Raw genomic sequence first — 25,439 nt, forward strand, 5'->3', positions numbered from 1 at the left:
AGTGCCTGATGCTACATTCATCACCATGTCCCAGAAAGATGCTGACGGGTGCTTTTCAAAAACTTCAAAAGACTCTTGCAATAATTGCATATTCATTAGACAAATTAGTTCTAGATTATTTTTAAAACTGTAACTTGGAAAAAATGGAACAATAAAGAACTGAATAGAATTATGCAGGAATGGTGTTTAGAATATAAAAATGTAGAATACTATTCATTCTTTCTGAAAGCATTAAATGGGGGAATAAAATGGAGGAGAAGCAGTAAACTTGAAAAGGCAACATTGAGAAAAGTAGTCTGCCTCTATGAATCTCAGCCCTCAGGAGGTGGAGGGTTCTCAAATGGTTTCGTTTGGGAGGTGGGGGAGACACGTGCTTAGTGTTTCCATCTCTGATGAGGGAGCATCATTGGTAAACTAATAACCACTATCACCGCACTGTTACCCAGCCTGAAGTAGATGATTAATATGGTGTGACCATACAAGTATCTGCTGGGATCTTGATGACTGAAGAGCCACAATCTAGTATAAGAAACCTGCTTCATTTGTTTTGTTTTTAAAGACTCTATTATACACACAATAAGCAGCTACCCCTTCACCTAGAAGGGTTAAACAAGGTGAAGAGTCTCAGGGTGTGGGAAGTAAAGAAGAGCCACCAAAGGAGCATCAGGTGACTCTGACTCACAGCTTCCTGCCCTGAAGTGAATTACAGAATGGAAAAAACATGTTCTAGAGCCCCGGGCCAGACAGGGGGTGCAAGAACTGGCGTTTGCCAAGTTGTAAGGTTCAGTGGCATGTTCCACCCCCGAGGCCACATGTAGACAATATTAAGGTATAAATTAAAGAGCCCAGCAGTAGTTCCTGTTTGTTGCCAAAGCCTACTGAGGTTGATCATTTCGCCATATGTGAAGGGCTGGCTGGCTGTCATCTGGCAGAAAAATCAAGGATCATCTCAACACTGCTTATTCCAAAGTCGATCTCGTCTTCATGATTATAAGCACAGCACTACATGGACTGGTGAGAAAGGAAGACATGGAGGAAAAAAATGATCAGACAATCAAATTATAATTACAAATTGCAGGTAATACTGTGGAGGAAAGTAAGGGATGTTATTTACATTAGGGGATGAGACAGTCCAGGAAGACCGGCACCTCCAGACAGTGTAGCTCTGGGCTGAGAACAGGCACCAGGAGCAGAAAAACTTGAATCCATATCCAATTTCTCCCTTTGCTGGCTCTGTGGCTTTGACTCACTAGGTATATCATTTCTTTCTCCAAACCTGACTTCCACCATATGCATGAAAGTGATACTATTTACCATGTAAGTAAAGCTGTAATGATATCATCTATGCGGCCTGAAGAATTTCATAAAAAATGTAATAAAATGATTATCAGTCTTGGTAATCCAGTGCATTGGTTTCCTAAAGCTGCTAATAATAAACACTACAGACTACTTGTGTTAAACAATAAAACTTTTCTCTCTCACAGGTAAGCCCAAGGTCTTGGAATCTTCTGAGGTCTCTTTCCTTGGCTTAAAGTAGTCACCTTCTCCCTATGTCTTCACCTGGCCTGTCCTCTCTGTGTGTCTGTCCTTGGTATCTATCTTAATTGGGATTTATATTTCTATAAAGAGACACCATGACCACAGCAACTCTTATAAAGGAAAACATTCAATGGGCTGGCTTACAGTTCCAAAGGTTTAGTCCACTATCATCATGGCAGGACATGGTAGTGTGCAGGCAGACATGGTGCTGGAGAAGGAGCTGAGAGTTCTGCATCTTGATCCACAGGCAGCAGAAAGAGAGACTGCCTGCCATGCTGGGTGTACGAGACCTCAAAGCCCACCTTCACAATGATACACTTCCTCCAACAAGGCCACACTCACTCCAACAAGGACATATCTACTCCAACAAGGTCACACCTCCTAATAATGCCACTCCCTATGGGCCAAGGATTCAAACACATGAGTCTATTGGGTCCATAACTATTTAAGCCATCACAGTATCTGTAACTCTACATATCTTCTTCTTAAAAGGGCACCATCCATTCACTATAGAATAGGCTCATCCTTGATGACCTCATTTTTGTACTTAGTCACCTTTTCAAAGTCCTCTGCCCCAGCTTTTTCTTTCTGAAGTACTGAGAGCTAGACAATCAACACATGAACTGGGGGACTCACTGTCTCTCAGTAATCCACAGGAAGCATTGCTGTACAGAAGCTGGCCAATTAGAATGCTGTTTCTGGCCAGTCTGAATAGCAGCCAATCTTGTAGATTCAGCACAGGGAAGTGATGCAGACTGATTGTTACTGCTGTGGTTGTTATTATCAGCTGAATGTTACTTGGCCTGGTCTCTCTCAGGAGACATATCAGGCTTTAGATAGAGTGGTCCAATGGCTCTTAGAGCCGAGATTCTTCCAGAAGGCACTGAAATCTTCAGCAGGATTTGTAATTGGACAGATGCAAACATCATTTTTGTTTGTTTGTTTGTTTGTTTTTTCGAGACAGGGTTTCTCTGTGTAGTTTTGGTGCCTGTCCTGGATCTCGCTCTGTAGACCAGGCTGGCCTTGAACTCACAGAGATCCACCTGGTTCTGCTTTCCGAGTGCTTTGATTAAAGGCATGAGCCACCACCGCCCAGCCACAAACACCTTTTGGAGTTACCTTATGGGAAGAGGCAGAAAAACAGCCACAGGATGAAGAATCTAAGGAAAGCTAAGATCTGAAAAGAGGGACATAAAGAAATGACCATGAGAAAGGGACAAGAGTTTTGGAGTAGAGGAGACAGGTGTAAGAGTTTTGGGGTGGAGAGAGCCTCCTGGATCCATCCCAACTTTGGTTTGAAGCATCTATCAGAAATTAGATACAGTCAAGTTGGTCGCTTCCTAGCATACCCTTCATGTCACCCTACTAAAGATTTTTCCTCAACCTTCAACCCAAATGGCTTCTTTCATTGTCCTGTGTTGCATCATGCTGTAGGTTATAGAAGGGGAAATGATAGATTAACCCAAATCTAAGCCATGCTGTCACCCTCTCATGCAGTGTTCTCTCCTTTCTTTCCTTGGGTCACTTTCATTCTGTGCCTGACACATGATGGACTGTGTTTCATATTTATTCCTTCATCTAATGCTCATGACCTCAATAGCTCTGTTATTTCACAGCTGAGAAAATATGGGGTCAATCCAGGCATGGTGTTTCATACCTATAATCCCAGTTTGAGGGTTCATAAGCTGCAAAATTGCAGTAAGTCTAAGGCCAGCCTAGAAGAGTGTAAAACTCTTTCAAAACAGCAAGAGAGACAGCCAGGTGTGATGATGCATTCCTTTAATCCCAGCACTCTGGGGGCAAAGGCAGGTGGAGCTCTGTGAGTTCCAGGCCAGCTGGTCTACAGAGTGAGTTCCAAACCACCAAATACTACATAGTTAGACTGTGTCTAAAACATGGGGAATTGACTGGGGAGACAGAGTTTGGATCACTGTAAACCACACAAAAGCTAGGCATGTATGATGCACTCCCATAACCCCAGAGCTATAGGTGGCAGGGCAGAGACAGGTAAATCCCAGGGCCTCACTGACCATCCAACCTAAACAGAACAGCAAGTTCTAGTTTCAGTGAGAGCTCTTATCTCAAAAAATAAGATGGAGACTGACCTGATGGTGCTTCTTCCTAGGGTCAAAGACTACCTAACAAAACCCCCAATAGCAGACAGGAGAAACCCTCTCCTGATTTCTTGGCCAGGGCTATCCAAGAGACTCCCAAAACATACAGCCTATTATTATTGCCCTTGGTTGCCCCCAAGAGTTGAAAGTTAAGTACCTATCTCTCAAGACCCATGCACTTCAGAAACAGGGCCCAGAAGCCCCTAAGCTAGAACTGATCTTTATGCCCCTTTCCTAATGACTAGGTTCCGTGGTACCAGAAGGCATCATGAAAGATTCCAAAGGAGGAAGTCAACCAACAGTCCTACTCAGTTATGATGCCTATGAACTACATCAATGACCAGCATGGCATGAGAACCCTACAGGTACAGTACTGACACATATGTGTTGGCAGTAACCAACAACTTTCTAATAAAAAGATATATGCCTGGTAGTGCCAACCTAGCTAACCAGTCAGTGCTAGGAAAATAGTGGTTATTGGTGGAGAATCTACAATCACTAATTTTGCCAAACCAGCATAATATCTAACAGTAATCTATGAACATTTGTCCTTATATTCACAGATAAGTGTAATCTTCATTCTTCATCAAGGAACTTCTCTTTGCAACAGACAGAGACTATTAGAGAAAACTACAACCTATCAATATGCTGAACTGTGGAGCCCAGACCCAACGGATACATCTACAAAACACTCCTACACCTAAGGCTCAGGGAACATTGAGGAAGAGTAGGTGGGAAGATTGTAAGCTCCAGAAGACCAGGGACTTTGCTGTAAGATTGTGTCTCCTAGTAACATCAGAAGCTGTACCTGTAAAGTCTCACCAACATGACCACCCAAATATGAACTGAACAAGAAGGTCACCAATGAACATGCCAGATTGCACAGGAAGGAAAGATGATAAGGCCTCAACCCTATATAAAGAACCGCAGGCAACTGAATAAAGCTGGGAGAGTGAGAAGTGACTCTCCCCAGGGAACAGCACAGAAACTGTTTGTCCAGTGCCAAATGGTCAGCCCTGAAAACATACGTGCAAGTAACATTATATGGACTCAATAGGTCATATTTAGGACTATATATGTCTATCCAAGTAGATATATGCATACAATAACAATGGATGAGAAAAAGAGGCTATGAATTTGAAGGAGAGTGGGAAAGTATGTATGGAAGGGTTTGGAGGGTGGAGAGGAAAGGAGAAATGTAATTAAAATACAACCTCAAAACTAAACAAAAAAATTAAGATACAGAATGATTGAGGAAAACACATTACCCACTGTCAACACTGGCTTCCACCTACTTATACATAGGCAAGTGTACCTGCACACATATGTGTACAGTAATATAAATACACACAAAAAACAGAGAGAGGGTGGAAGAGAGAGAGAGAATATGTCAGTTACAGGGAGAGTTGATGACTTGTGCCAGACGACAAAATAAGAATGAGTATAGAGAACTGAGACTTGGACCCACATCCATCACACATAAGCATCATTGCTCTAAACACTGTATTGTCCTTGTGACTACACAAGGACACAAGGACCCTTGATTGGGCACAGATCAAATCTGAAAAGACCAAGTGGGGATAGGCAATGACCAGCACTCCAAGTCCAGATACTAACCATGGTGCTAGTCATACAACCAGGACACAATCACCATAGCACCAAAGGCCAGTGCCAAGACCTGAAGTCCTAGCATTGAGGATGAGAGAAATTGCAAAGTCCAATGCTAAGATTAGCCACAGGGAAGTATAAAGAAAGTTGGATCATTTATTTCTGGTTCTTCCTCAATCCTCATTCTCCATATCTAATTACCCATTGTCTTACTGTTCTGATTCCAAAATATTCTATCACTCTTCTCTCTCTCTCCTCATCCTAAAAGCTACTATCTTAATATTTTTGAGATACCCAAACTATCTACTTCAACTTTGCCCCTCTAGTCTCTCCCTAACATCACAGCCTGTTGTTTCTGAAATACACGTCTGAGCCTTCCTGTCTCCATCTCCTATAATTCACTAGCCTCTCCTAGCCTTGGGATGAGAGAATTAAGGAGAGAAAGAAAAAAAAAAGACACACAAAGTTTTCACTTGACAACTTCATCTCTCACATCTCCTATTTCTGCTCTTCCTCAGACAAATGAAGTACTTTTAGTTTGTCTGATGCAATACCTCAAGTTTTCCCTAGTGGCCAGGCCTTTGTGAATACTCTGTGTGCAATCTAGAGAACAGTTTCCATCCAAATGCCTTCAAGTCTAGCATGGACATCACTTCTTCCCAGAACCCTTTGTTGGCACAAGTATGGCCTTGGAAGACAAACTTCATCATATCACGTATCACATATTCCCCCTGCTATGATTTCTTACTCCCTTTAAGCAACTTGAACACCTCAACATGACCCTATGGCTCCATATCTGTCTCAGATGTGTTGTAAAATATTGTCTAGGGGGTATAAAGCAGTTCTCAGAGAGACGGGTGTGTGAATGCTTATGATAAATATGAAATAAATACCACTGGAAAACTCAGAAAGCTATCCATGTAAAGAAAATGAGTAGAAAGCCATCAGCTCATGGGAGCTGGTGGGAAGCTCTTCTCTGCAGAGCCACTAGGGAAGATTTTTTTATTTCAAAGTCATCGCTCCCCTGTGCTGCACAGTTTCCATCTTGAAATCCTCTGAGATTTTCAAAGGAAGACTCCAAAAGCTCTGTTTGACCTCTCTGGTCTCCTTGGTCCCTGATATCAGCATTCTTTGAAAAGTTCTTTGCTGTTAGCTTACCATATTTGATAAGGGAAGAACACATGCAGATACACAGTTTCTAAACAGGTTGAGAACTCCTCATGCATTATGAGATGTAAGTGTTTGCTATGGAGTAAATTTCATATTTAACTTTACCCACGGGTACACCTCCAAGCCTTAGTATGTGCCTTCCTGTAGAACCCTCTACATAGCCTAGCTAATCCCCTCACCCACGTCCCAGATACACAGCATTGTAAGTTCCCTCAGGTATATATGATAAAGCCCATACCTGAGTTATTTATTTTTAAATCCACCACCTACCACTATGCCTGGCTGACGTAAGGAAGGGATGTTTTGCAATTAATTATAGTGAAAATAATATAAACAACCCATCCATACCCCTTTGCCTCAATAAGATGTACAATACGTAAAATTTCCTTTCCAGCCTCAGTATCATGCACTAAAGTAACTAGAACCAAGTGGGAGACTTGGGACTTCTCTTGGCCCCACTACAACTGCCCTTTCAACCTCATTTTTGGAACTTCAGAGGAACCACTAGGCTAGAAGTGCAAGAGCTGTGGGTATCAGAGTTCTCTTAGAGCTGATCTAGAGAACTTTTCTCTTTTTTTTGGTGTGTATGTGCGTTTTTTAATAGCATCTAGACAAATTTTAAAATGTGCTTGTGGTTCAGTTCATGAAGGGGAAGCAGAACATGAGCTCAGCACACCAATTGCTTACCCCTTTGTCTCCCAATTTCTTGGAGAAAATTTTGTGAGCACACTCCAAGTATGTCAATATAATAAAGTATCCAACGTTTGGGTAAATTATATATTAGCTGCAGCAACTGTTCAGCTTTTAAAAAGAATTTTCCACATGAAAAAATTAAAATTTAGCGCAGTTGGTTCAGTGCCCTACAGCTTTGAAAAATACATCATAACAAAACCAAAATGGTTTTAGAGAATTCTAACCTCACTTGTTCTAATTTTCCTGATTTTTTTTTCAACTGGTTCTACTAAAAGGGGGCAAATTGTCACCTTGAGAGATAAAGCCAAAAAGCAATGAAACAGCTACAGATTTTTAAAAACTTGTTACTCTACCTGGTAGCCAAGAAAGCACCTGGGTTCATGTGAGAGGTAGCATTCTCTCTGACTATTATCACATCAGTTCTGCGGTCATTAACAGCCTGGCTATGTTAGGAGCTCTGGTCTAGGGGTGGAGACATGAGGCCTTTGACCTCCAAGTCTCTTGGCAACTTTTAAAAAAGAATGTTAACAAGACATGGGGTCAGGAAATCTGGGTTCCATTCTTAGCTATGCCATGTGGCATGATCTTTAAAGCTACCTAGTCAGAAAATAATATCCCAGAGACAAAAGGTTCTACAAAGCAACTGTCCTGAACTCCAAAAACATGAAAGTCAATACAAAAGCAAGGAACTCTTCTTGAGTAAACACCCAAGGGACACAGTCATGATATATCACATGTGATCATGGGTGAGACAGCAAGCAAACAGAAGAAAACACTGTAGAGGGCATTGTTAAGTCAACTGACAAACTTCTCTCTTCTTTCCCTCCTCTGTGTTGGGGATTGAACCTGCGGCCTCATAGGTACTAGGCAAATGCTCCACCACTGAGCTACCTCTCCTGCCCCAAATGAGCATTCTGTTGTTGTGCCTTTACCTTTTCAGATAACCTTCTCTTGTCCCAACCTCATAACAGGAAGGATATCTTTGTAATTTATTTGCCTTTGTATCGTTAGCATTTACTAGACAATCAATGATAGTTTTTGGATAAACAGTGAGTGAATGGATAAGATCAACTCTGGCTTCACAGTCATTTTTCACAAACTACTGATATTTCTCAACTCAATACTGGATACCTTAAGTCAATTGCCCTATTTAGTTCTAAATAAATAAATAAATAAATAAAATGAGGTAGATGCCAGCAGTACCATTTTACAGATTAGTAAACTAACAACTGCACCAAGGTTCCTATCTCCTGATGGAGCTAGAAGCTAAGTCAATTTATATCCCCCCAAGTGTCTGTTTTATCAATGTTTGGTGCAGCCTCAGAAAAAACAGGTGTGTTCAGTTTTCCTCTGGAAGCCAGTGCTTCTCATTAGCATCCTGAAATCATGCTGCAAGAGCTTGACATGATCTCATTTTCTTCTGCAGCTTATCGCTGGTACAAAGTCTGCAGCTGCCGTGGGTGATGGGAAGGCTTTTAACCCGATGAATCGGTAGCTGATCTCTGTGCACCTCCATTGCTAGAGTGACACACAGAAGCGCCGGAGACATCCTAGGTCTTTAAGGCACCTTCTTTGTTGCCCTCAACTCTCCCTTTGGCAATTTCCACAACATTAACTTGTCCTTTGGATCGAGACAAAACCCTCGGTAATCATCACAGGCCTGACTTAGATCAGCTGTAATGGTATCTGCAATTTTTGTCCTTGCTCCATAAAAGTGAAAAAGAAAGCATCAGAATGTTCTAAAGAAGTCCATGTTGAATATCTAAATGATAAATAATAAAGTAACTATCGAGTTCTAGACAGCTCCCAAGGTGCTGGCAATACATGGAGACAATGTGTGTGTGTGTGTGTGTGTGTGTGTGTGTATTGGCAAATACTGGAGCTAGAGAAATGGCTCCACTTCCTACTCTTCCAGAGGACCAGTGTTGTTTCCAGAACCCTCTTCAGGGGGCTCACAACCACTGGTAACTTCAGCTCCAGGGCATCTGATACCATCTTCTAGACTCCTTGAGTACATGCACTCACACATTCACAATGTCACACAAATACACACACACACACATCACATATACACATAATTAAAATAAATCTCAAAAAAGATAAGCAAATAATGTATGTGGTCAGAGGGACAGCGCAGAGTGCCACAGAGATGGGGATAGACACTCATGCTAATGCCTGAAAGGTATGTAAGTTACCCATTTAAACGGGTAGAAGGTATCAACGTTCTTAGCAGAAGGAGCTGCACGTTCTGTGGCCTGATGGTGCTAGAGCATGGCACACTAGAAGTTAGGAAAGCACCATGCATCCAGGAACTAGGGTGTAAGCCTTAGCAGACAGAGATGCCACACAGAAATGTGACAGGCCTGGAGGTTTGGACATTGTCCACCAAGTACTGGGAAGTTGGTATTGATTTCCCATAAGAGGATCTTTTTCCAAGACAATGCAGTAAGACCGGTGTGGGAACTACTTCTGTCAGAGTGTAGCCAGGAAGCAGGCACTCCACCAGTTACCTTCAGGAAAACAATTAATTTCAATAATTAGCCATATGGTGGGAAATTGACAAGAGCAAAAGCAGATACCAGAATATCATAAGTGTTCAAGAAACAGCTTCTTCTTTAAGGGCTTGGGAAACAAGAGGAATTGGTAGTAAGGCTTGTTGTAATGACCCCCATGTATGAACTGTGGTATGTGTGCCCATACTCATAAACACACACATATACATATACACACACATACACATATACATACACACAAAAAACACATACACACACAATAATAATAACAAATACAATTTTAAGTTTTATTCTCAAAGTATGGCTATGAATAGGAATAAATGTGCTGGAGCATATAGTACATGAAATGAATTCTAAGACTAGAGGAAGTGGGGGCAGAGATGAGGAACAGGTCTGGCTGGTGGTGTTGAAAGAATCTGACTGAGATGAGATTCACATCTCCCAGAAGAGGCAGACCAGCAGGCACTGATGAGGTCTCAGGGCCATCATAGGGCAAGTCCCAAGAATGGTGGAGAAGCCACAGACTGGAAGCAACTGCTGCTATTAGGCACAGGTGTCAGTGCATTGATGAAGAAGCATTGCTGTGTCACCTAAACAGGAAGGGAAAAGGCCCTCTCTCCTCCAGATTCATGTGTCCCAGCTTCTCCTCCACCACTGGCAGAGCTCAACAGGAAGGCACCCAACTAAAGGGAATGTGCTTCTCTGAGTCCCAGCCTCAGTCTGAAAAGGCTAAGAAACAAGGGCAGGTCTGGAATTGAAATACAATAACTTAGTGACTATCACATGAAGTATCTACAGGTGGGCAATGGCAGACAGACCACTGTGAGGTCACACTCCTAAGGGATGGGGATGGGCAATGGCAGACAGACCACTGTGAGGTCACACTCTCAAGGGGTAGGGGTGGAAAATGGCAGACCACTGTGAGGTCACACTCTCAAGCAGTGAAATTAACAATGTCAGACCGCTGTAGAGAGCAAGCTGACAAGGAGTGAAAGACCGTTATGGAGGGCAGACTTTGAATGAGTGGTATTGGTAATGACAGACACCACTATGCCAACCTCATGTTAGGAAGGCTTTAGACTCTTCTAAATCCCGAACACACAGATTTCCTGGGTGCCTTGTCCACTTGAATCAATTCTTAAGAGAAGGGGCAATGCTATGTTTTTGTTATTTACAGAAAGCCACATCTCCATTCAGGGCCAGAGCTACAACTCAGATCTGATCCCTTTGATCAAAAATCATGCAACAGAGTACTTTCCCCCCACCCCCAAAAAAAAAAGTTAAAGAAAGAAAAGAAAATGAAACTATAGAATAACCAGGCTAGGAGGAACTAGTTTTTCCTCAATGGACCTCAACAAAGCCCTATTTTCTTCTCCCCAACCCCTTTTAAATTTTAAGGAACAGCAACTGTAACACTCTTTCATGGCTTAAAATCAGTGTGTTGTCCAGATGCAGAGACCCAAAGTCAAACATTAGGCTGAGTGTGGTGATATTTTATTTGTGTTGAAATGTGGTGATGTTTTATTTGTATGTTAATAAATAAAGTTTGCCTGGAGATCAGAGGTAATAGCAAGCCATTTACACAAAAGTCAGGCAGTGGTAGCACCTTCCCTTAATCCAGTCACTTGGCAGGCAGGGTCTCTGTGTGTTCAAGGACACACTAGGGAACAGCCAAGCATGGTGACACATGCCTTTAATCCCAGTACCAACCATAGAGACCTGGAGGTCTGTACAGACAAGCAGTGACAAGGAAGTGAGGTAGCTGGGCTAAGAGCCAATGAGAGGGCAGAACAGCAAGGCAATAAAGGCTCAGGTTAGACAGGAAGTAGTCTCTTTTGGTAGCTGCAGAGCTGGAGAGGTAAGGTTGGTGGCTATCACTACTTCACTGATCTCTAAGGCTTTCACCCCTTTATTTGGCTTCGTGTTTCTTATTTAATAAGACTGTTTAGAAATTCATCTACAGCTGAGCTCAGGGAATCCTGCTAAAGAGGGGGAAGAGGATTGTAGAAGCCAGAGGGGTCAAGGATACCAAGAAAACCCACAGAATCAACTAACTGGGCTCATAGGAGCTCACCTTGCCAACAACTAGGGAGCCTGCATGGGACTGACCTAAGCCCCCTGCGTATATGAAACAGTTTGGTCTTCTCGGGGGACTCCTAATAGTGGGAGCCGGGGCTGTCTCTAACTCTTTTGCTGACTTTTGCGACGCTATTCCTCATACAAGGTTGCGTTGCCCAGCTTTAATACAAGGGGAGGTGCTTAGTCCTACTGCAATTTGATATGCCATGTTTTGTTGCTATCCATGGGGCCCTGCCCCTTTCAGAACAGAAACAGAGGAGGAGTGGATGTGGGGGCACAGAGGGAAGAGGAGGGAAGGAAATGGGAGGAGAGGAGGGAGGAGAAACTGCCATCAGGAGGTTAAAAATTTCATACCTACATGTATACACACATACACACATACATACATACATACATACATACATACATACATACATACATACATACGTTGTCAAGGACAGAGGAGGTAAGGCTCAAAGCTGATGTGGGTGGGTCCATGCTCAAGAATCTTCAACCCCCAATAATTTCTTACTAGCTACCTAACTAACACTATCTCTACTGCCGGCTGGAAAGCCAAGGCTTAAGGGGAGGCAGTGTAGACCACTTAGAGCAATAATGTTTAAGGGCCCCTGTTTCTCTACTTTATCTCCACTGTGGTACCCATCAGGAGACACCCATCATTCACAAGTAGTGACTTCATCCTGAATCTACATTTCACTGTAAGTTCGTTTCATTTTCAAGGTTGTTCTTATGGGTGAAGTTTGAATCCATCCTCCCAATGGATCACGTGACACAGGTCTGAACCAATCAAAACACCATATTCCCGGGTTTGGTGAGTGATACAGGATGTTAAGGAAACCCAATCAAACCCAAGGAGACAGGCAAGAGAAGGTATTCTTCAGTCAGAAACCTCACTTGTGTAGATGTAACCAACCATCTTATTAAATAAGAAACACAGAGCCAATTCAGAGAAGAAAGCCAAGAGGTCAGAGCTAAGAGCCTTACCCTTCCTGCTTCAGGGATCCTCTTCAGCCAAGAGAGCTCTCCGAAAGGGAGCTACTTCCTGTGTGTTTGTCTTTATAGTCTTTCTGTTCTGCCTTCTCATTGGTTGTAAACCCAAACACATGACTGCCTCGTCACTGCCTGTCTGTAGAGACTTCCAGGTCTTCTATGGTTGGGATTGAGATTAAAGGCATGTGTCTCTAATGCTGGCTGTATCCTTTTACACACAGAGATCTACCTAGCTCTGTCTACCAAGTGCTGGGATTAAAGGCGTGCACCACCACCGCCACGCTCTCGCTATGGCTCTAATAGCTTTGACCCCCGGGCAACTTTATTTGTTAACATACAATTAAAATCACATTTCAGTACAAATAAAATACCACCATACACTTGGAATTAGAGGACATAGACACTTCTATAATTTCTTTACAACCATCAGGTGTGCGTTCACCAGAAACTGGGGCTTCCACATCAAAATGGATGGCACAGAATCCAGAAACAGGTCCTTAGGGCACCATCTGAGCTCTGAGATGTACTAGAGGCCAGATCTACTGGCAGGACTTTGAAATGGTAAATTACTAAATTTCCTTTTTTATTTAAGCAACCAGGGGTGAGATTTTCTTTCATTTCCCACGAAGTGATGCAATCCAAACATCAGTATTTTGCACCTGTCTCTCCACTTCTTCCCCAATTGCAAAACTCACCCTTTTCTTTCCCTCCTTTTAGATTGCAACACCAGCCAGAAAATGACTTCACAAGATAGAAATAGCACAAAATAGAAATGAATGGAGAACAAGAGACCTTACCAGTAAACAAAGAAACTCAAGTTACAGTGAGAATGATTTTACCCTGATTAAATTGTCCCATAAAAAACTTTTAAAATGACAACAGCCAACTTTAACAATGTTGTAATGAAAAAGGTACATTCATATATTACTTGTGACACTATGTCTCTCTTAGGGTTTCTATTGCTGTGAAGAGACACCATGACCAAGGCAACTTTTAGAAAGGAAAAACATTTCATTGGTGTGGCTTACATTTTCAGAGGTTAAGTCTATTATCGTCATGGTGGGACATGGTGGCATGCAGACAGACATGGTGCTGGAGAGGTAGCTGGGAGTTCTACATCTTGCATGGGCAACAGGAAGTGGTCCCAGACACTGGGCATGGCTTGAGAATATATGAGACCTCAAAGCTCCTCCACAGTGACACACTTCCTCCAACAAGGCCATACCTACTCCAACAAAGCCATACCTCTGAATAGTGCCACTCCCTTTGGGGGCCATTTTTTTTTAACCACCACACACTGCACTCTGGTATAGCAATTTTGGAAATATATATTGCAACATGAGCTTAAAATTGCTTACAATCTTTGATTCAGTAAATCTATTCACAGACATTTACCTGAAGTATTACATGACATCTCCTATGCTCAACCCCTGAGTAACTTCAACTTATCAATACCCTACCTAAAAACTACCAAAACTAGATATCACATTGTACATGTAATAAAATGTAGTGTCCCTATTCATTTTCAACAAGTTGAATACCATTCCTGCACATACTTTTTCTTTTGGAACTTTCTACCAATCTTGTCAAATTACATGGAGTGCAACTGTCACTGAAGTTCTACATTGTGAGTCCTTTATACGTTTATGCCTTATCTCTGTACAACTGGAAATTACCTAAAGCACCACCTTCCATCTCTATAACATCCATTGGTTAGTCAACAAAGGTCTGCACCTGTGTCCTGCAAAGTGGAAATCTTGCATCAGCACCACTAACCGGTGATAAATGTCTTCCCGGGAATATTCAGACTTGAAAGAATGGGAAATGGAGCTAACCACAAACAAGCCAGTCCTAGCAATACACTTACAGACAGCTTCTGCAGAAATTTTCTGTGGCCCCATGAGTTTTTCAGTCTTGAATTTAATACAAAGGTGGCCAATAGTAAGTATCCTCAGTTGTCCCTTCCAAGAGCCCCATGACCAGAAGAAGGGCAGCCTCTCAACTCTTTAGACTTTAGCAATTCCTGAATATCCCATGCCACTTCATGGCTTCTGTGCCTTTGAACACTTTCTTCCTTCTATAATACTGCCAGATGGATGCATTCCTCAAGACCCGATACAAACGAGCCTTCTCAGTGGCACTTGTTCTAGTCTCTTCCAGGCTGATCAGTGCTGACATCGTCCACTGTACTCATCATCATTACTGGTGACAGGATTGCGTGGATCCCAGTATTCCTGATCTCCAAATACTTCATTGCCTGGCTGATATGTCCACTGTGCCCCAAAGTCCTTGAGTCTCTCATTCTGTTCCATATTCCAGTGTTCAGTTCAGACTGTGCTCAACAAATGCCCATTGAATAAATTTAAATTAATTACAATAGAATCTTTTTGAGAATTGTAGTTGGTGAGGAACAAAATGATGATGTGCATGTTGTAGAGTCCAGGCAGTTCTGCAAGCTTCTGTGCATGTGTATGCAGAGACACATAAGCATAAAAGCACATACACACAGGCACACATAGTACACACCTCACCAGCCTCAGGTATAACCCTGCTGTAGGTTTTAGAATATTCAAAAAGGGAATGCATGACCCACTGAAGCCTTTTCCCAGAAAAGCACCATGCATCCATCAATCAGAAGAGTTGGGCTGCCACTTGAGGAGGTAAAGATGCTGAGTGTTTTCACCCAAAAGGTGACATTTTGTCTCATAATGTTAATTTCCCACCTTAAACACTTTATACTACAAAACGAATCCAGTAAAGGCCTGTCAGGTCAGCAATTACAAATGGCAAAGTGAAGATAGATTAATTCCTGCAAGAGTGAGCTTGAATTATTCCAAAAGGCTTGTATTTAAAAAACAATTTGACATAGACTAATGAGATTTGTGTCTTCATAAAGCAAGATCTTTGTTTGGCTTGAAATACAAACCAATTTTCCTGCAGTGCTAAGTATACAGATTTGTTTAACTTTGTCTGAATTTGAACTCTGAAGTTCTGATTATCGTGGGTAGACTTTCCCACAGTCAGAATGCCTCTGTTTAGGAACAATTTCACTTGTACAAGTGAGCAGGTAGGTTTGAGACAGAAACACACATTTGACAAATAGAAGTGGAAATGGAGGTAGACCCCACTTTAAAATATTCATAAAACAACTGCCAAACACTCCAGTGCAAAAAAAAAAAAACTGAAATGTCATTCTCTCTTTAAAGCTATTCCTCGAGAATGCCTTAAGGTAGATGCTTGTACTTAACTCTGCATGCCAGTCTGACAAATTTAACCTAAGAAAGACACTGTAAGGACATGCAAGGACTTGTGTTCAAGGTGAGTTAGTGTAGAATCAGTCATAGAAACAATCAAACAAAAAGATGCATTCCTTGACAGTTCTTTAAAAACAGAATAACGAGAAGGTCCATGTAGCAAAAACAGGACACAGTCTTCACGGGTGATATTGGAGAATACTGTGTAACACTGGGGGAAATGTTCTTCATATAGACTAGGGGAGGAAGGAACAAGTATGTTCCTTGTCTTTGTTTGTTTGTTTGTTTGTTTAGAGAGAGAGAGAGAAAGAATAGGCATGAAGTTGAGTGTGTGGGGAAGTGAGAAGGATCTGGGAGGAGTTGAGGAAGAGGAGGCATGATCAGAATATGCTGTATGAAAACAATTTCAATTAAAAAATAAACAATAAAAGTAAAGAAACAAAGACAGTGTGAGTGTGGGCTTGGGAGACAGCCTGTCTTGCTCAAACCCTGTTTCTATGGTTCCTGTATAGTTGCAGGCAAGTTACTGGTTCTCCAGATGCACCAATTTCCCCATCTGTAAGGATAACCAGTACAACCTCAAACACAAAGTCATCATGAGAACTTAGCCAACATATCAGGAGTTCTTACAAGTAAGTAAGACAGTTATAAATGCAAACGTTGGCTCTTAACATTTATAGCATGTTTTCTGTTTGAAACAGGATGTATGAATACTTTAGACATGATAAAAAATACATAAATCATTAACCAATATTATCTTAATGAGATTAAGAATAATTTTAATGGCTGGAGGGATGGCTCAGCAGTTAAGAGCACTGGCTGCTCTTGCAGAGGACCTGGATTCAGTGGATCTTGACAACTACCTGTAACTGCAGTTCCAGATGATTCAATGCCCTCTTCTGGCCTCTGAGGGCACTGTATGCATATGATTCATATACAAACATGTAGGCGATACACCTATACACATAAAATAAAAATAACACTTTCATTAAAAAAAAGAATAGTTTTAAGTAATTTTTTACTTTCTTAAACAGCATTCTTACAATTTTTAAATGTTGATAATTTTCAATAAAATTCTTCATTTATTTGCTTCTAAAACAGTAACAAAGCATTATCTTAAGAAGAGTAATTATGGAATAATACGGTGGAATGTGACATGTGGTAGCAGATATTATTTGAAATTCAATAAAAAGCCAGTTAGTGTATCTAGAAAATTTGAAGTCCGTGGTGTAAAGTGAAACATGACTGTAGTTCTGTTATGTTTTGATTCTTAATAACTTTTTCTTCTGGTATGAACTGTTAAATGCTCTTCATTTAACAAGTGCCAAATATGTGACCAGATTACACAGAAATCTTGGCTCTTGGATAGCTTGATCTTAGGATAGGGAAATCTGACCAAAAAAAAAAAAAAAAAAAAAAAAAACAGAACATACAAATTAGTAACATTTGAAGAAGGGGAAGCAGTGTGGCAGTTTGGGTAGAGGAACAAAGGTGGACATTGGCCACAGTTTGTAAAAGGCAGTCACTAGATTCATCAGTGAGCACTCAGTAGATGGCCATTGCAAAGCCCACTGAGAAACACAAAGATGAGCATTCTATCACTCTGCTGGTAGCTATTGGGCACTTAGAATATGTCAGGCACCTGACTGGTGCTAAGAATGCTGTCCTCAGAAGGTTGTGATTCTTGTCTTACTTTGCAAAGTATTGAAATCTAGTGATCAGACACTAATCCAGCCATTTCCAACAATTATAAATTGTATTAAATGGGCTGAAGGAAACAGCAGATGCAGGGAAGAGGACCTAGTCTTTAGAGCAGTCAGAGATGACCCCTGAGAGCAGAGATGACCTCAGAGTGGCTGGCAGGTCATATACATATATATACATGTATACACACATACCTATATACATGTATACATACAAATACACACCTATATGCCACATCAGACATATATTTCCTTAAACATATATATGTATTATCTTCTTTAAAATTTATTGCGCTGAGGCCTCAAGAGTGAGAAGGAATCAGTCATGGGAAGAGCCAGAAGACCTGCCAGGAAGCTGATGAGGCCTCCAAGATTTACCAATAAAAAAATTAACACAGTTGGTTTTAAAATAAACATAGTATACACTGCAAATAATATGTGTGTGGGTCACTTTGAGCAGAGAAGACTGGAAGACCTGAAGCCATGGAAAAGGAGCCAGAGAACAAAATTATGAAAACACAAGGTACTTCCCAAGCAATAAATGTGTGTATACTTACATATGGATGTATGTGTCACATCATAAATAACTGTCATATATTTGAAATGTGTATGTCTGATATGATTGATATAGCCATATCCAGATATGGATAGACTTATTTTACATACAGAAACATGCAATTAGAGATCTAAAGATAAAGAGATAGTGAAGAGAACTTGAGATGCCCAAATGTCAGGCAGACTTTCTGCTTGAATTCACAACACTCCTAGGAGGTCAGCTTTCTCACAGATGAACAAATGTAAGAATTTTGCTGCAGGTTTCTCCATTTCTAAGTGGTAGAGTCAGGATTTGAACCAATATATGTCTTATTTCACAGCTAACATGTGTAACCAATGCCCAGAGAGCACATTACTTGCAGCCAGTCCTCTGGGTTGTTTATATATGGTATATGTTTGTGAGAACAAGCCACAACTCTGCAGAATGTTGTTCCTTTTATGCTGGTACAGCAGAGCTGAGTAGTTGGAACAGAGAGCAGGCAGCCATAAAATCTAAACTACTTACTAGAAACAATGTACTTACAATAAATAGTTTTCAAACCTCTACCTTTTGCTGTTATCTAAAAAACTAATGTGAGGATTTGGAAGAAATCAAGAATGCAGTCCATTCTGATAAGAAATGCATCTTGGATGTGATTGCGTATGCTTGGTCAGTTCAGATTCACAGAGATGTGGGAAATGCAGACTGTATCTTTAAGGTTTAATGCATTTAATGCTTGAAAAGAATTACAAGAAGACATTTCATGACATTTGAAGCTGTTTCGATTTCAACTGCCTGTTATCTGACATTCCAAAATAAAATCACTAAAAATTTGCAGCCTACTTACTTCAAAGATCACATATGAGACCTGTGAGTCTCCTGATGCCCCTCAAATGTACACACATTTTTAAAAAGTCATTTTACAGATGCTATGGTCTGCAAAGCAATGAAAAGTATATAGAGTCAAGACTTTGGGTATTATTATAAACTAAAAATAGCATCCAGGTCTTCTTGTAAGCTTTGTAACAAATCTTTCTATGATTAAATTATCTTAGAGAAGGTTTAGATTTCATTACTAATATACTATCTCTATGTACTCATTCATTCAGTCCAGTTAGTCCAAGAACCTGTGATATACCAGGCACTTTCGGTGCCTGCAGAATAGCTAATTGCCAAGTGTCAACTACCTTCAGTGTCCTGCACGACTCATCAAGGATATTTTCACTTTTCTTGTATTTTCACTTTTAAATGAGATCTAAAACAGGTATGCCCCTATTCTTTTGTAGTTTATGGTCTATAAGAAAAGACAGAATCCAAATAAATATACAAATATCTAAGATATACATATCATTACAATTGCCTTGGTCCATTTGGGTTGCTATAGCAAAATGTCATAGACTAGGTAGCTACATCAGAAGGGTGTTGGCTTATTTTTTTTAATCTTTCCTTATAGGTCTGGGCCCTGTGTAGCACAAGATCAAGGCACTGGGAGATTCGGTGTCTGGTGATAATGGGCTTCCTGGGTCATAGGAGGAATCCTTTTCACTATGTTCTCACTTGCTAGAGGGCAAAGAAGTAGCTTCAAGGCTTAAAGGCCTTTATGAGGTCTCTAAGTGTTTTCCTGGGGGCCCTACTTTCATGATCTAATTTTCACCCAGAGGCTTTATATCCTAATATCATCAGACATCAAGTTGGAAACAGAATTTCAACTTATGTCAGAATTTTGAAGATGACACAAAGATTCAGCTGATAGGAACAGGGTATGTGAAGACCAGAGAGTTCAGTAAGAGAATGGCATCTTCAAACACTGAGAATGGAAAGGAGGAAATGAGGTCTAAGTGAAAACCCAGAAGAGAATGTGGTGATATTTCATTTGTGCTGAAATGTGATATTTTATTTGTATGTTAATAAAGTTGACCTGGAGATCAGAGGTCATAGCCATAAACAGAAGTCAGGCAGTGGTAACACACGCCCTTAATCCAATCACATGGAAGGCAGAGTCTCTGTGTGTTCAAGGACACAGCCAAGTGTGGTGACACACGCCTTTAATCCCAGTACCAAACACAGAGACCTGGAGGTCTGTATAGACAGGCAGTGACAAGGAAGTGATGTGGCTGGGCTTAGAGCCAATGAGAAGGCAGAACAGGAAGGCAATAAAGGCGCAGGTCAGACAGGAAGGAGCTCTCTCTTGGGAAACTACAGCGAGGAGGTAAGCTAAGGTTAGCTGGTGGCTACTGCTCTGATCTCTACAGCTTGTACCTCTATGTTGGCTCTGTGTTTCTTATTTAATAAGACTGTTTAGAAATGTGTCTACAAGAGAAGGAGAGCAAAGCCCTGTTTTGTATAAGTATAATCTTTGCCACAGTGTTCATATCCTAGAGTGTCAAGGTACGGTATTTAACACTTGCTAAGCTGAATATTAGAATTACAACCTTTCTACACACACACACACACACATGCAAATTTGCACATAAGCAAAGTAAAACTGAGTGATAATGCTGATTTATCCATTTGCTCTTTGAGATTGGTAGCTAGCCCAGGCTGCCTCTATTGCCCGAGATACACTGAACAAGCTTGCAAAGCCTCTACATTTGACCTAATTCCCAGTTCAGCTTATGAGACACTGGACTACTCCAAGGAACAGCTACCATCATAGCTATATGATTTTGTTTTAAGATTTCTAAATTCATAAAGAAAAATGTCAAAAACTGTCATTTAAACCAAGCTAGCCCTGACTCTCCAGCACTCTAGCAGCCCACCCACCCTCATCACTACTACAGCCACTTCGCAAGCATCTTTGCTTAAAGGAAAACATCACCGACGGTTTCTTGGCTCTGACAGATTCCAAAAACAGATTCTCATGTTCAGTGAGATGGAATCGTCCCTCTGGTTGGCTGCTCATGACAGGCATCTCACTTCCTGAGGATCCAAGGCTGGACTCAGGAAGCCACACGTAAGTGCTATAGGCCCCTAAAACCTCCCAAGAGGGAATCCATTTGCCTTTTAGAGCAGCCACAGGCATAGAGAGACATGGCCACATTTCTATTTGTGTTCCTTTAATTGCCACTTGACATGTGAAGAAAGATGACGGAATGACAAGATGTGACCCCTGTGGGTCTAATGGCTATTTACGGGAACCCTGGCATGACCAGCATCTCTGTCCACAGCACCATTCCCACCTGCCTCTCCTGCAGACACCAGCCTGTGAAGGCTGTGAGACAAGAAGGCCTACATCCCAGTCCCAAAGCTTCCACAATGACTATTTTGTCTGGGGCAACTTAATTATGTACCTGTGTTTCCATTTTACATTTTCCATTCTACACCACATACTAAAAACAAGTACTTTATTGTATCTCCATTCTCCCCAACTTTTAAGCCCATTTGAGGCTTGATAGTGTTTTGGGGGTTGGTTTTTGGTGTTTTGCTTTGTCAGCGGGGCAGTATTAGTTTATTAAACACTGAGGCCTATTTGGTTTTCCATAAACAGCAATTACTTCAAACTTTCCAGGGAATTCTTTTTCCACACCCCCAAATCCCTACATCCCCGTAATCCAGTCACAAAAGGGTTACTAACCAGTACATCCCACACCGCCAGGACCCTATAGCTGATATCCTTTCTCATTTGTTGCCCAAGACACTCAAGATACCCCAACATATCCGTGCTTGCTTCCTTCCATAGATTCTCCTCACTGTCTCCAGTGGCTAACCATGTATATAGGGACCACTGGGTGAAAGCTTCCACACCCTGCAGACAAATACCAATATCCTTCACCTGCTACTTGGTTATCACCTTTGCCTTCACTTGCTATCATGTCCTCACCTGGCAGAGACAGGAATATTCTTGGCAGTGGGTCAAGCCCCAAAGATCCCCCTAGACCACTAAAGCTATGACTGCCTACCCAAGGCCCCAAATCCCCTGGATTCATTTCCATGTGGCCACTTGTGAAATTTAAGACACCATAAGCCAAGTCCAGCAAGAGCCAGAGAGAAATGGAGATAACAGATGGCTGAGTCAAGGAGAAAAAGAACCACTGCAGGCTAAGGCCAGTTGGGAAGCTTCCTGAATGACACTCCCAAATGATGGGAATACTTTTTCAGAGGCCTAGACATATCATTCTGTGTTTTACAGATAAAGAAACTGAGGGACAATGTAGTTGGGTTTGTTGTTGTTGTTGTTGTTGTTGTTGTTGTTTTACTCTTTACTTTTTGGGGCTGCCATCCAGCTTCCAAACAATCACACAGAGACTTATTCTTCCTTATAAATGTATTAATGCCTGACCTTATCTTGGCTTGTTTCTAGCCGGCTTTTCTCAACTTAAATTATCCCATCTACCTTCTGCCTCTGGGCTTTTATCTTTCTCTGGTCTATATGCTTTACTTCTTACTCCATGACTTTCTGTGTAGCTGGATGTCTGGCATCTGGAATCCTCTCTCTTTCTTTCTTCTCCTTCATCTGTTCTTTCTTCTCCCTCTTCTCTTTTTCTCCTTCTATTTATTTTCTCTGCCTGGCAGCCCTGCTCATCCCTCTCCTGCCTAGTTATTGGCCATTCAACTCTTTATTAGACCAATCAGGTGTTTTAGGCAGGCAAAGTAACACAGCTTCACAGAGTTAGACAAATGTAACATAAAAGAATGCAACACATCTTTGCATCATTGAATAAATATTCCACAGCATAAATAATGTAACACATCTTCAACTAATATTCCACAACAGGACAAGGATGTATTTACAATGTAAGCAGCATGCCCAAAAGTACAGGCTTTTGCTACTGCTCTTGGATGTATACCAGAATTTAATAGTAAAACCCTATGTCTGAAGATACCACACATGTTGGTTACAGTACATGAAGGAATCAAATTAGTGCTAACCAGTAAGTTTCCTCTCTGCTGGCTAGATTTCATAATACTGGAAGGTGCTATAGAGGCCTTTGCAGGAGAACAGTCTTATCTGGCTGTAAACTCTATGAATACAGTCATGACTGTGACTGGTGTAGTAAGATATGTCCATGGGTGGGATACTGACCTGAACATAATGGGAGTAGTCAACCACTTTCTGATTGAATTTAAGGTTCACTCCACAGGAGGAAACACATTCTTGGTACTATAAATGTGAACAAGAGCCCATGGCTGGGAGCTCATAGGCCCCAGAGGTGGACCTACTATTATTCTGCTAAATGGACTTAGTATGAAATAGGACTCCAAATTTGTATCTCTCTACTCATAGATCGGTAAAGCTCTTAGTCCTCATTCAAGAAGTTTCTGTGTGCAATGGACAATGGGTGGTTAACACAGAAACCCACAACTGGCCAAAGTGAAGAACTCAGCCACAGTGGGGACATCTATGTCATGTCCTCTTTCAAGGTCGGGGATAATCAGGGAAGAATGGTAGTAACATGGATAGAGCCTGAGGTTGGAGAAGACCAAGGTGAAACTTTCTCCCACAGATCAAGGGACCTCGACACTCATGGAATCATGGCAGCTGTAGTTGCCCACATAAGACTGAGCCAGTTAGCATTAATCTGGAGGGGAGAGTTCACAAGCCCTCAGCCCTAACTGAGGAGCTATGGACAGGTGATGGTTTCTGGAGTAGGGAGAATGTTTTCTTTAAGGGTGTGGCTCTTGGTACTTATACCACTCTCCAGTGGATGGCCTCACATCCAGGAATATATGGCCAGCACAAATTAGATTCAATTGATTATTTTTTAAATAACAATAAAAATAGGAGACAAAGTTTGGGAAGTTGGAGAGTGGCGGTGGATCTTGAAGGAGTTAGAGAAATGAGGTTGAATATGATCAAAATAAATTGTGCTAAATTCCCAAAGAATTAATAAAAATACTTTTTAAAGAAAAACATGTGAGCGACCAAGTGTGGCTCGAAACCCAGGCACCCTAGCAACAGAGGTACATGCTTAACCTTCACACTGCACACCTCTCATTTGGCCTCAAGTATACTTTCAGCTTAATTAAAAATGACATTCCAGTAAGTGATTTTCATAGCTTACTTGATAAGAGGGAATTTAGCCACATAAAATTTTAGGCAGCATTTACAAAAGCTAGAAAAGAATTTTAATGCGATTGCTGAGTTCAGCAGAGGCTCAGAGAGGTCTCAGAGCCATGAATAATATTACTGGTTTTAAAAGCAACTCTGTTCCTTAAGACGACAGAGCTCTTGATGGCTATGCACTGAACAGAACAGAGAGACTGAAGTACAAGCTGAAAGCCCCTATGCCCAGTCACAAAGTGTTACTTAACAACCAACAGCTCTGCCATCAACACATCAGAGCCACAATTCCTAAGAGTTAACAACCGATCTGTAAATCATGAGCATTTTAATGAACTATGTGTCTCACAATTTAGACCATTTGGTAGGTTTTATAAGTTTAGACAGAGAACACAAGAGAATACATTATTTACTTCTTTTCACTTATTTATTTATTGGTTTTTCAAGACAGGGTTTCTCCATGAGGTCCTGGCTGTCCTGAACCTCACTCTGTAGACCAGGCTGACCTCGAACTCAGAGGTCTGCCTGCCTCTGCCTCCCGAGTGCTGGGATTAAAGGCATCCACCACCACACCCGAGTGATTTATTTTTATTTCTTGCTTGAGTTATACATGAATTTATATTCTTAAAATGCTTATTAAGTATTTTAATACTATCCCCGCATATACTCATAAAAAGATGTTTTCTTAAGTGTGTATGAGAGTGAGCCCATGAACTTATGATAATCTATGAATAATATTCAAGTACCACTACTTTACAAAATAGAGCTCTCCAAATTCAGCAATCACACAGACCACTCATCTCATCCATGTCTGAGGATAGGGCCGTGCACAGAGAACCAGAATGGCCAGATAAACCTAAAAGAGCCACTGCAGATATATTTAGATGTCTTTTTCCTTTTCTCTTTTTAGGCTCCTTAGGGGAACCAACAGCTCCCTAATTCGCATGGTCCTGACAGACTGCATCAGGATGCTTTCTGCGACACAAATTAAGACATAAAGAAAACTCTTGACAACCAGCCAAGAAAGCTCACACAAAAAGAAGCCTAGAGGTACAGCAATGCAAAATCCTCTGTTCTTTAGAGAGAGCTGAGAAGCCTTGTGCTGAAAGCATCCCCCACTTCAGCAGACTCCCTCCCAAGGCACAACCAGAGGCCAGAATCGGCATGTGTGCAGCTCAGAGCAAACACACACATAGGGGAAGAAATTGTGCTAAATGAAGCAAACTTGTCAAACTGCCCA

The 25,439-nt window shown here is 41.3% G+C and overlaps 1 long non-coding RNA gene across 1 annotated transcript; it reads left to right on the plus strand.

Annotated features, from left to right (window-relative positions):
- Nucleotides 1-873: 873 nt before the first annotated feature.
- Nucleotides 874-8,010, plus strand: LOC131895865 (uncharacterized). The gene is made up of 3 exons (XR_009375307.1): nt 874-1,078; nt 3,899-4,018; nt 4,217-8,010. It is a non-coding gene; the product is annotated as an uncharacterized LOC131895865 (long non-coding RNA).
- The last annotated feature ends 17,429 nt before the right edge of the window (nt 8,011-25,439 follow it).

Source organism: Peromyscus eremicus, chromosome 19 (genome assembly GCF_949786415.1).
Source record: "Peromyscus eremicus chromosome 19, PerEre_H2_v1, whole genome shotgun sequence".
Lineage (NCBI taxonomy): Eukaryota > Metazoa > Chordata > Mammalia > Rodentia > Cricetidae > Peromyscus > Peromyscus eremicus.